Genomic DNA, 8,959 nt, shown 5'->3' on the forward strand with positions numbered 1-8,959 from the left:
CAGGACCAGAGGCCCGGCCACAGCGGCTTGGGGGGACGGAGACGACTGTCCGCCCCGCACCCCACAACCCGGGGTGGGTGGGGCGGGCGCCCGCGCTGCTCCAGCCGCAGCACAATCAAAATAGTTAACTACTGCACCCACCCACACCTTGCATCTATGTATTTCTTTGCAGGCTTTAGACCGAACACTAGCCACCCAATTCAAGGTTTCTTTTTAGGAAAAACACCACTGCCCTTTTCTTTGGAGAGAAGGAAAAACTCAAGTATGGCTCTAAATTATCAGCCGCTAGCCTGACTCACTCTTCTGACGTCCGGCGCCCTGTATAGGGACCTTCTCTAATTAGCAAACGCATTAAGCACTTACCAAGGAGCGGTTGCAAGAATATTGCAAAGATGAAAGAATGGCTTCTCCAAAACTTGCCATCTTGGGGGCTGTGAAGCATGGACAAAAATCACAGAATATGCCCTGGGGTTGAGTTCGCCCCCCACCCCCGCCCCACTTGGGGAAGTCTGGGATTTGGAAGTAGAATTGGGGGGAAAGGTATTCAAGGTCTATTTACAGTACTTGGACCCGGTGACTAATAATACTAGCTCAAACCCCATAAAAAGCTCCTCCCCACTCCCTTCTGAGATGTCCAGTTCCTCACCATACCCGGGGTCCCTTAAATCCAGTTTTGTGTGTGTCTCCCTTAAACCCAATTTTGCCTTTGAAGAACAGTTCCTATATTTATGTCATTTTGTCTTCATAAGAACACTGTGGAATGGAAATTATGATCTTCATCCTATAGATGAGGAAACGGATGAAGTGATTTCTCCAAGGCAAAAAACAAGAGGCAGCGCTGAGACTCTAAAGTCAGGTTCCAGGTACACGGTCTTTCTACAGCACGGTAACTGTCAGTGCCAACGAAAACTGCAGCCCAGTCTCCTACTAAATAAGTGTTATTAAAAGAAAATCAAACTCCTGATTTGTAGAAACATTTTGAATAGCCTAATATTAAAATGATACAAGAGTGAAAGTTTATTAACTCATAAATCAGAAATTGTCTTATGTGTACCTGGTTGTTGGTAGATACTAATTAATTAACTTATAACCAACTAAATGTAAAACGTTGGTTAAATCTGCATAGAAATCCCTAGATTGTTAACAAAAAAATTAACTACTAAGAGACCATCGTATATTAAACTCTCTTACGTGTAGAAGAAGGAAGAATAACCTATTTTCCCTCCCATGGTCCTAATAAAACAGCCAATCAGGGAATCACCACATATAGTGTGACTAGAAAAAGAGATTAAAACTTGCATGCACGGGGCTTCCCTGGTGGTGCAGTGGTTAAGAATCCGCCTGCCAGTGCAGGAGACACGGGTTCAAGCCCTGGTCCAGGAAGATCCCACATGCTGCAGAGCAGCTAAGCCCGTGCACCACAACTACTGAGCCCATGTGCCATGACTACTGAAGCCTGCACGCCTAGAGCCCGAGCTCCGCAACAAGAGAAGCCGCGGCAATGAGAATCCAGCGCACTGCAACGAAGTGTAGCCCCTGCTTGCCGCAACCAGAGAAAAGCCTGCACGCAGCAACAAAGACCCAACGCAACCAAAAATAAAATAAATTTAAAAATTTAAAAAACCTGCATACATGGATTAAAACCCACCCACACAGCTACCTCCTTCCTGGAAGAGCACACTATAACTAGATCCCATACCGAGGGACTGTCAAAATTCTTTTCACACTGGAATTTCTTTTTATTGACTGTTCTTCAAATAAGCAGACTAAGCTTAAGACTGGAATTCATATGTCACCACAGCAATAAGATGTAGTCTTATGTAAGTTTGTCTTTTGTAAAAAATTTATTTTTACAGGTAGAATTTCTAATGTTATATATTTGAAATATATATATACACACATATACTTATTTTTGTGATTTATTTCATGGTGTTGTTTTTGTCCTCAGCCTTGACAAAGGTGAAATCCGCCAGCTTTCCTTCCATCTACCAAGATGTGATCAGATGTTCCATAACAAAAGGGACAGTGCCAAATTTGGTGTACACTGAAATGTAAATTATCAGAATGGGGAACATCTAATAATTAAGACTGGAGCAGTTATGTGCAGGAGAGGGGTGCTGGTGAGCCTCCTTAGATATACTGGAACATTTCATTACTATTCTGTCCTTCCCTTCCCAATACCTGCCAAAGTCATGAATGCAAGCCCCAACATTCCCCAACGAGAATTCCTGGCAATACAAGGCACTGACATTGCAAGGTGTAGCAAAAAGAGCAGACACTTTGGAATCAATTCTGCATCCAAACTCTAGCTCTGCCATATACAAGTTGTTCAAGTTACTAAGCATCTCTAAGCCTCAGTTTTCTCTTCTGTAAAATGGGGATAATGTTTCACTTGATTGTGAAAATCAGATAACATACAAAGCAACCAACATGGTATCTGACATATAGGAGGTACTTAATAAATGGTTGCTACTGCTATATGGGAGAAGAAAACCATGCTGGTTTTGAATAACTGTTGTTTTGGATTTGTAATGTGAGGCTCAAGCACAATAGTCTTAAGCAGAGCTAAACTGCCTACGTAGTAGAGGAAGCTAGCACCATAATTTCTGCTTTTTTTACACCCAGTCCAGGGTGGCCTTTTATTTTATTTTATATATTTATTTATGTATTATTTATTTATTTTTGGCTGCGTTGTGTCTTCATTGCTGCGTGCGTGCTTTCTCTAGTTGCTGAGATTGGCGGCTACTCTTTGTTACATCGCGGTGGCTTCTCTTGTTGAGGAGCATGGGCTCCAGGCACATGGGCTTCAGTAGTTGTGGCACGCAGGCTCAGTAGTCGTGGCGCACGGACTTAGTTCCTCCGCATCCTGGACCAGGGCTTGAACCCGTGTCCCCTGCATTGGCAGGCAGATTCTTAACCACTGCACCACCAGGGAAGTCCCCAGGGTGGCCTTTTAAAAGCATTTATCTTTCCACTGCTGTACCTCCTTCCTTGTGCTTAGGGAAAGGAGAGGAAAAGGAAAAAACATCTCACTTAATGAAAGGAAGACTCTGCAGTGTTTTTTAAAGCTTTACAATTTCAGTGAAATTGTTGGAACATCCAAAACATTCCATTAAAAGGAAAAGAATCTACCTGTAAAAATACATTTATCACAAAAGACAGAAACTTACCTAAGACTTGATGAAATTAAAGGAATTAGTCCTTGGTTTGAAGAAAATTACAGGTTGCATATATTTCAATTGCATAGTGAAGATCGTGCATTAGATGGAGCAAACAGCAATATCAGTTAGCTTTGGGAGAGAATGAGAGATGCTTAAGCAACAGTAAACTTGGCCTTTAGTTGTGCCGTTTGTTTAGATGGAAAAATAAAGAATAAAATGTCAGAGGTAATTAAGATGATATGAACATATGCTTATAATTATATACTCAGGATTGTGCTAGGCACCAATGGCACTAACTGAGGAATTTCCCATTTGGTTGAAGAGAAAATTCTTAACAGCATGAACTAGTTCAGTAATAGTGGCTGTTTAAGAGTCAATGTGAGTGGTGTGGTGAAGACAAGATCAGAGGAAGGCATGCAAGCATCACGAAGATTTCACAGGGGAGGTGGGAGTCAAACAGAATTAAAGATCATAGGATTTGAAGGTAAGAGGAAGAGCACTGGAGGTGAGGAACACAAGTTCAGGGTGGGAATTAGCTTCACTGATACTGAGTCAGGGAAGAGCATGGCCTAGTTTGGAAAAAAAGTTTGAGGCCAAATTGTGGAATGTTTTGATGTCAGAATAAAGAGTTGAACTTCATTCTGTAGGAAATGGGAAGGCACTGAATAATTACGTATATGGCACTAACAAGATGAAAACAGAATTTTGGGAAGACTAATCTGATAACAGGGTCCAAGATTTAAGGGGGAAGAAATTTCCTTTATTTTAATAGTTTTGAGGTTATTGAATATTGTAGATTTTTTTAATGCACTAATGTATATAAAAGTACAACATATGTGCCTAGGTTAAATTCCATTGAACCATTTAATTTCAAGTGTATTGTTTACTAAAATTTTCAATTTGTAAATAAAATGTAATGAATGTAGAAAGAATTAACGATGACAAATACTCCTAAAGTCCTATGAGAGGAAATTATGTGTGTATATATATATATATATATATATATATATATATCAATCCTATATAAATTATCTTAATATAATGATCTTAACTATATTGTATAACTAAAGTTAGTATGTTGCTTAAATATTAACTACATTTTAGAATACGCCTCACTAGAGCTTTAAAAATCATTACATATACTCTGAAATGTAGTGCTCTGTTTTGATATTTTTAACAATGATTACACTCAATTATGTTAATAATTTTTTCTCTAAACTTAATTTCCATACATGTAGAATTTTATTCTTGATGAAAGTCACTTTATGAGGGCCTTAAGAAACGACTCATTCAGGTAAAGACTACTGTTGTATAAATATTTGCAGTTGTTTAAGAGAACTTGATTTGTAGAAACTTTATTTTGGAATCTTTGTGTAGCGTTCACTAATCATTATGTGCTCTAGTTTTATCTTGAAAATGTCAGTTATAATAATAAATTGTATAATTTCAATTTAGAAAACTACTCTCACCCTGCTCTATGAGACATTTTTAGAACATTTCTTCTACAAATAAAGGTACAACAGTTTTCTATTATAGTTTTCAATAGCTAGTAGATTCCTGTACTTTCTTTATCTTAAGTAAAGGCAGTAGTATATCTCATAGAACTTTGGTTCTGAAGGTCTAAATTTATCAGATACCTACCTATACAGCATTGCACAAGAAATCCATGCTTCTGTTTTTTAACATGAGTCCAATTGAGTCTCTCTGATATCAAAGCATGTGGTAATAAATGCCTTGTCAAAAATGTATTTATCTTTTAATGGTCTTGTTGTTTATAACACTGTGCTAGTTGTTGCTAGAATGTGGCCGGATCTCTGGGAACTTGCGCTGGATCTAAAGCAGCCCACACCCCTCCCAGTCAGGCAAAAGACACAGACAATCCAGAAGATGTGTGAGACTCGTTATACAATATGAACACAGGTTAGGCATTTTGTGAAGGTCATTGACCTCTGTGCTGTGAAATTCAATGGACATTTTCTCAGTTCTCATTTGCTTTGATCTCTTAGCAGCTCTCACTGCCTCCTCCTTAAAAGGCCCTCTTTCCCTGGCGTTTAGTAACATCATGCTCACACCGGGCTTTTCTTTTTCCAACTCTTTCAGGGACTCTTGCTGGGTTGTACCCAGCATTTAAGTTCTGTAATTCTTTGAACACTCAGGTTCAAGACACTGTCAGAACTTCAGCTAACATTTAATGACTCTCACAATCCCTGTAAAGCAGGGATCACAAACTGTTAGCCCGTAGTTATACCATTTTTAAATTTAAATACACTTTAGCGAGGCATGCCCCTTCTTCCTCTCCCACAGTCCTCCCTCTCTGCAGGCATTTGTGTTAGCCGCTGTGTTGTTGCTCGAGGCCCCTGCTCCTTCCAGATTCAGGATTCCTGCTCCCGAAGTCCCTTCTCTCCTGAAGGAACCCCCTCACCGGCCACCAGATTCCTCTTCGTCATCCTCATCCCCCAAGCACAGCACAACTGACACATCCCAGGTATGTCAAGCTTTCCAAGAAGTTCCAGGCCAAGGTCAGATCCCTCATGATCATCTCATACCATCCTATGCTCTTCTTCCATTGCACACGCTAAAGTTTGTTATTATATATTTATTTGTGTAATAATTTAATAATGTTTCTCTCCCCACTTGACTGTAAAGTCCATAAAGTCAGAGATTGTGTGCATTTGTATGAGTGTGTTTATCCGTGTTTTCTCATCATTGCAGCCCCAGCACCTAACCCAGTGATAATAATTGTTTTTTCATGAATGTTTTAGGGAAGTAAGAATTCTCTTTTTCAGAGATTAGTGGTATATTTCAAACTTCTAAAAATTACCTGTTAACACCAGATGAAATGGTAATGTATTCTGAATTTTATTCACTTAAAATAGGCACTCTAATATATTTTATTTTATCAAAACAATATTTTCCCTCTTTATCTGCAAAGCGAAGTTTTCCATACTCCTCCTATAGCTTACACAGATGTGTCAGTAGTCTTTAGTCTTTTACAGTAGAGCTTGTCTCTTAAAAATGAGGATAACTTGGGAGTTCCCTGGTGGTCTATTGGTTAGAATTCAGTGCTTTCACTGCCGTGGCCTGGGTTCAATCCCCGGTCAGGGAACTGAGATCCTGCAAGCGTGCAGCACAGCCAAAAATAAATAAAGAAAGAAAAATTTTTTTAAAAAAGGATAATTTTTTGAATAGTCCATCAGAGAATTTTGCTCCGGACGCACAGGCTCAGTGGCCATGGCTCACAGGCCCAGCCGCTCCACGGCATGTGGGATCTTCCCGGACCGGGGCACGAACCCGTGTCCCCTGCATTGGCAGGCAGACTCCCAACCACTGCGCCACCAGGGAAGCCCTTTTTTTTTGTTGTTTGTTTGTTTGTTTGTTTGCGGTACGCGGGCCTCTCACTGTTGTGGCCTCTCCCATTGCGGAGCACAGGCTCTGGACGCGTAGTCTGAGTGGCCATGGCTCATGGGCCCAGCCGCTCCGTGGCATGTGGGATCTTCCCGCACCGGGGCACGAACACGTGTCCCCTGCATCGGCAGGAGGACTCTCAACCACTGCACCACCAGGGAAGCCCGGGAACTTTCTTTTTAAGCATAAAAATTAAGCAATATGCCATAAAAAAAAAAAAAGACTTAATGATATGACTAAATAAAAATGTAAAAAAACCTTTTATGTTAAAAATACAATATAGTGATAGTAGTATATAACTATTAAAAGAAGTTATAAAGCAGTACGTATTAACAATGAGATATGTATAAGATATAATAAGTGAAAAATCAAGTTAAAAACAGTATATATACTATGATTCCAATTTTGAAAGGAAATGTAATTCATAATATATTGATAGGAAAAAACATTTGGAGGAATATACACCAAGTTATCAATGTGAGAAGATGGAAATGGGAAATGTTCAGTATCTATGTTTTATATTATTATAATTTTTTGTATTTTTACATCTAGCGTCTATTACTTTTATACTGTATAAAAAAGAAAAAAGATAAATTTGTAAAAAACACAAACTCAGTTAGAACAAATACATGCAATATATATGACTATGTTCTCTTCCAAATGAATAACAAATCAAACAAAAGGTAGAAAAACAAGCCAGGAACATGAAAAACAGGACACAAAAAGAAGAAATACAAATGACTGATAAGCATGCGGACAAGTAGGCCAGCATTGAGTGGTACAGGCCATCCTGTTTGCTGCTGGAAACCAACATAGATGGATACAACATTTTGGAGGACAGTTAGGTAATCGGTATCAAAAACACTCAAAATATATATACTTAATTCAACTTCTAGAAATGTATCCTAAGAAAAGAATAAAAAATATAATTTATATAACAAGGATATTGTTATGGAACTTTCAAGGGAAAATTAGAAATATCCTAATTATCCATCAAAAGGACATGAGTTATATGAATCCTGGTACATTCAAACAAAATAATAATATGTAGCCATTTAAAAATCATGTTTTAGAAGGCTATTTAACAACTTGAAAAATTCTGTTATTATGTGAAGAAAAGCAAATTTCAAAACTATATGTAGCATGATACTGATTATTTGTGTGTATGTGTGTGCATGCATATGCACATATTAAAAAGCCATCACACGATTAACAGTTGTTATCCACAAATAGTAAAAAGTGAGAATGATTTTTATTTTGTCCTGATTCTTTAATGAATTTTTGAACATTTCTATAATGGTTATATAATGTATTACTTTTATAGTAATAAAAAAGAAGTTCTTTTAAAGTTGCTGGCCCATGCTTTGGAAAAAAGTTTGACCGTTCCTATAAAGATTAAACATAGAGTTACTGTATGATCCAGCAAATCTACACCTAGATGTATACCCAAGAGAACTGAAAGTATATGTTCATGCAATAACTTTAACCTGAATGTCCATAACAGCATTATTCAGGATAGAAAAAAAAAAAAAAAAAAAAAGGAAGCAACTCAAATGTCCATCAATGGATGAGCAGAATGTGGTATATACATACAATGGAATATTATTCAGCCATAAAAAAGGAACAAAATACTGATTCATGCTACAACATGGATGAACCTTGAATACATCCTGCTAAGTGAAAGGAAACTGACAAAAAGGCCACATATTGTGTGACTCCATTCAGATGAATTGTCCAGAAGAAGCAAAACCATATAAACAGAAAGTTAGCTAGTGATTTCCAGGACTGGGGAGAGGGAAGAATGGTAAGTGACTGCTAATGGTTACAAGGTTTCTTTTTGGGGTGATGAAAAATTCTGGAATTAAATAGTGGTAATGGTCACACAACCTTGTGAATGTACTAAAACCCACTGAATTATACACTTTTAAAAGGTGAATTTTATGGTATATGAATTATATCTCAATTCTTAAATATGGAAAAAAGTTTATGGCCCATCAAAGTTTCCCGGAGAAAAAGAATAGCACTTAAATGTATAGAGTACTTTATATATAAACAACCTACAATATGGTTAGCGCTATGATAGAGGGATGGAACATAAAAAATAAAACATCTAACAGTACCTGGGGGTTAGAGGAAGTTTCCATTAAAACAGAGATTCCTGAACTTTTTTAAAAAATTTATTTATTTATTCATTTATTTAAGTTTTGGCTGCATTGGGTCTTTGCTGCTGCACGCGGGCTTTCTCTAGTTGCAGCGAGCGGGGGCTACCCTTCGTTGCGGGGCAAAGGCTTCTCACTGTGGTGGCTTCTCTTGTTGCAGAGCACAGGCTCTAGGCACACGGGCTTCAGTAGTTGTGGCACACGGGCTTCAGTAGTTGTGGCTCGCGGGCTCTA

Source organism: Phocoena phocoena, chromosome 18, assembly GCF_963924675.1.
Source record: "Phocoena phocoena chromosome 18, mPhoPho1.1, whole genome shotgun sequence".
NCBI classification, from domain to species: Eukaryota; Metazoa; Chordata; class Mammalia; order Artiodactyla; family Phocoenidae; genus Phocoena; species Phocoena phocoena.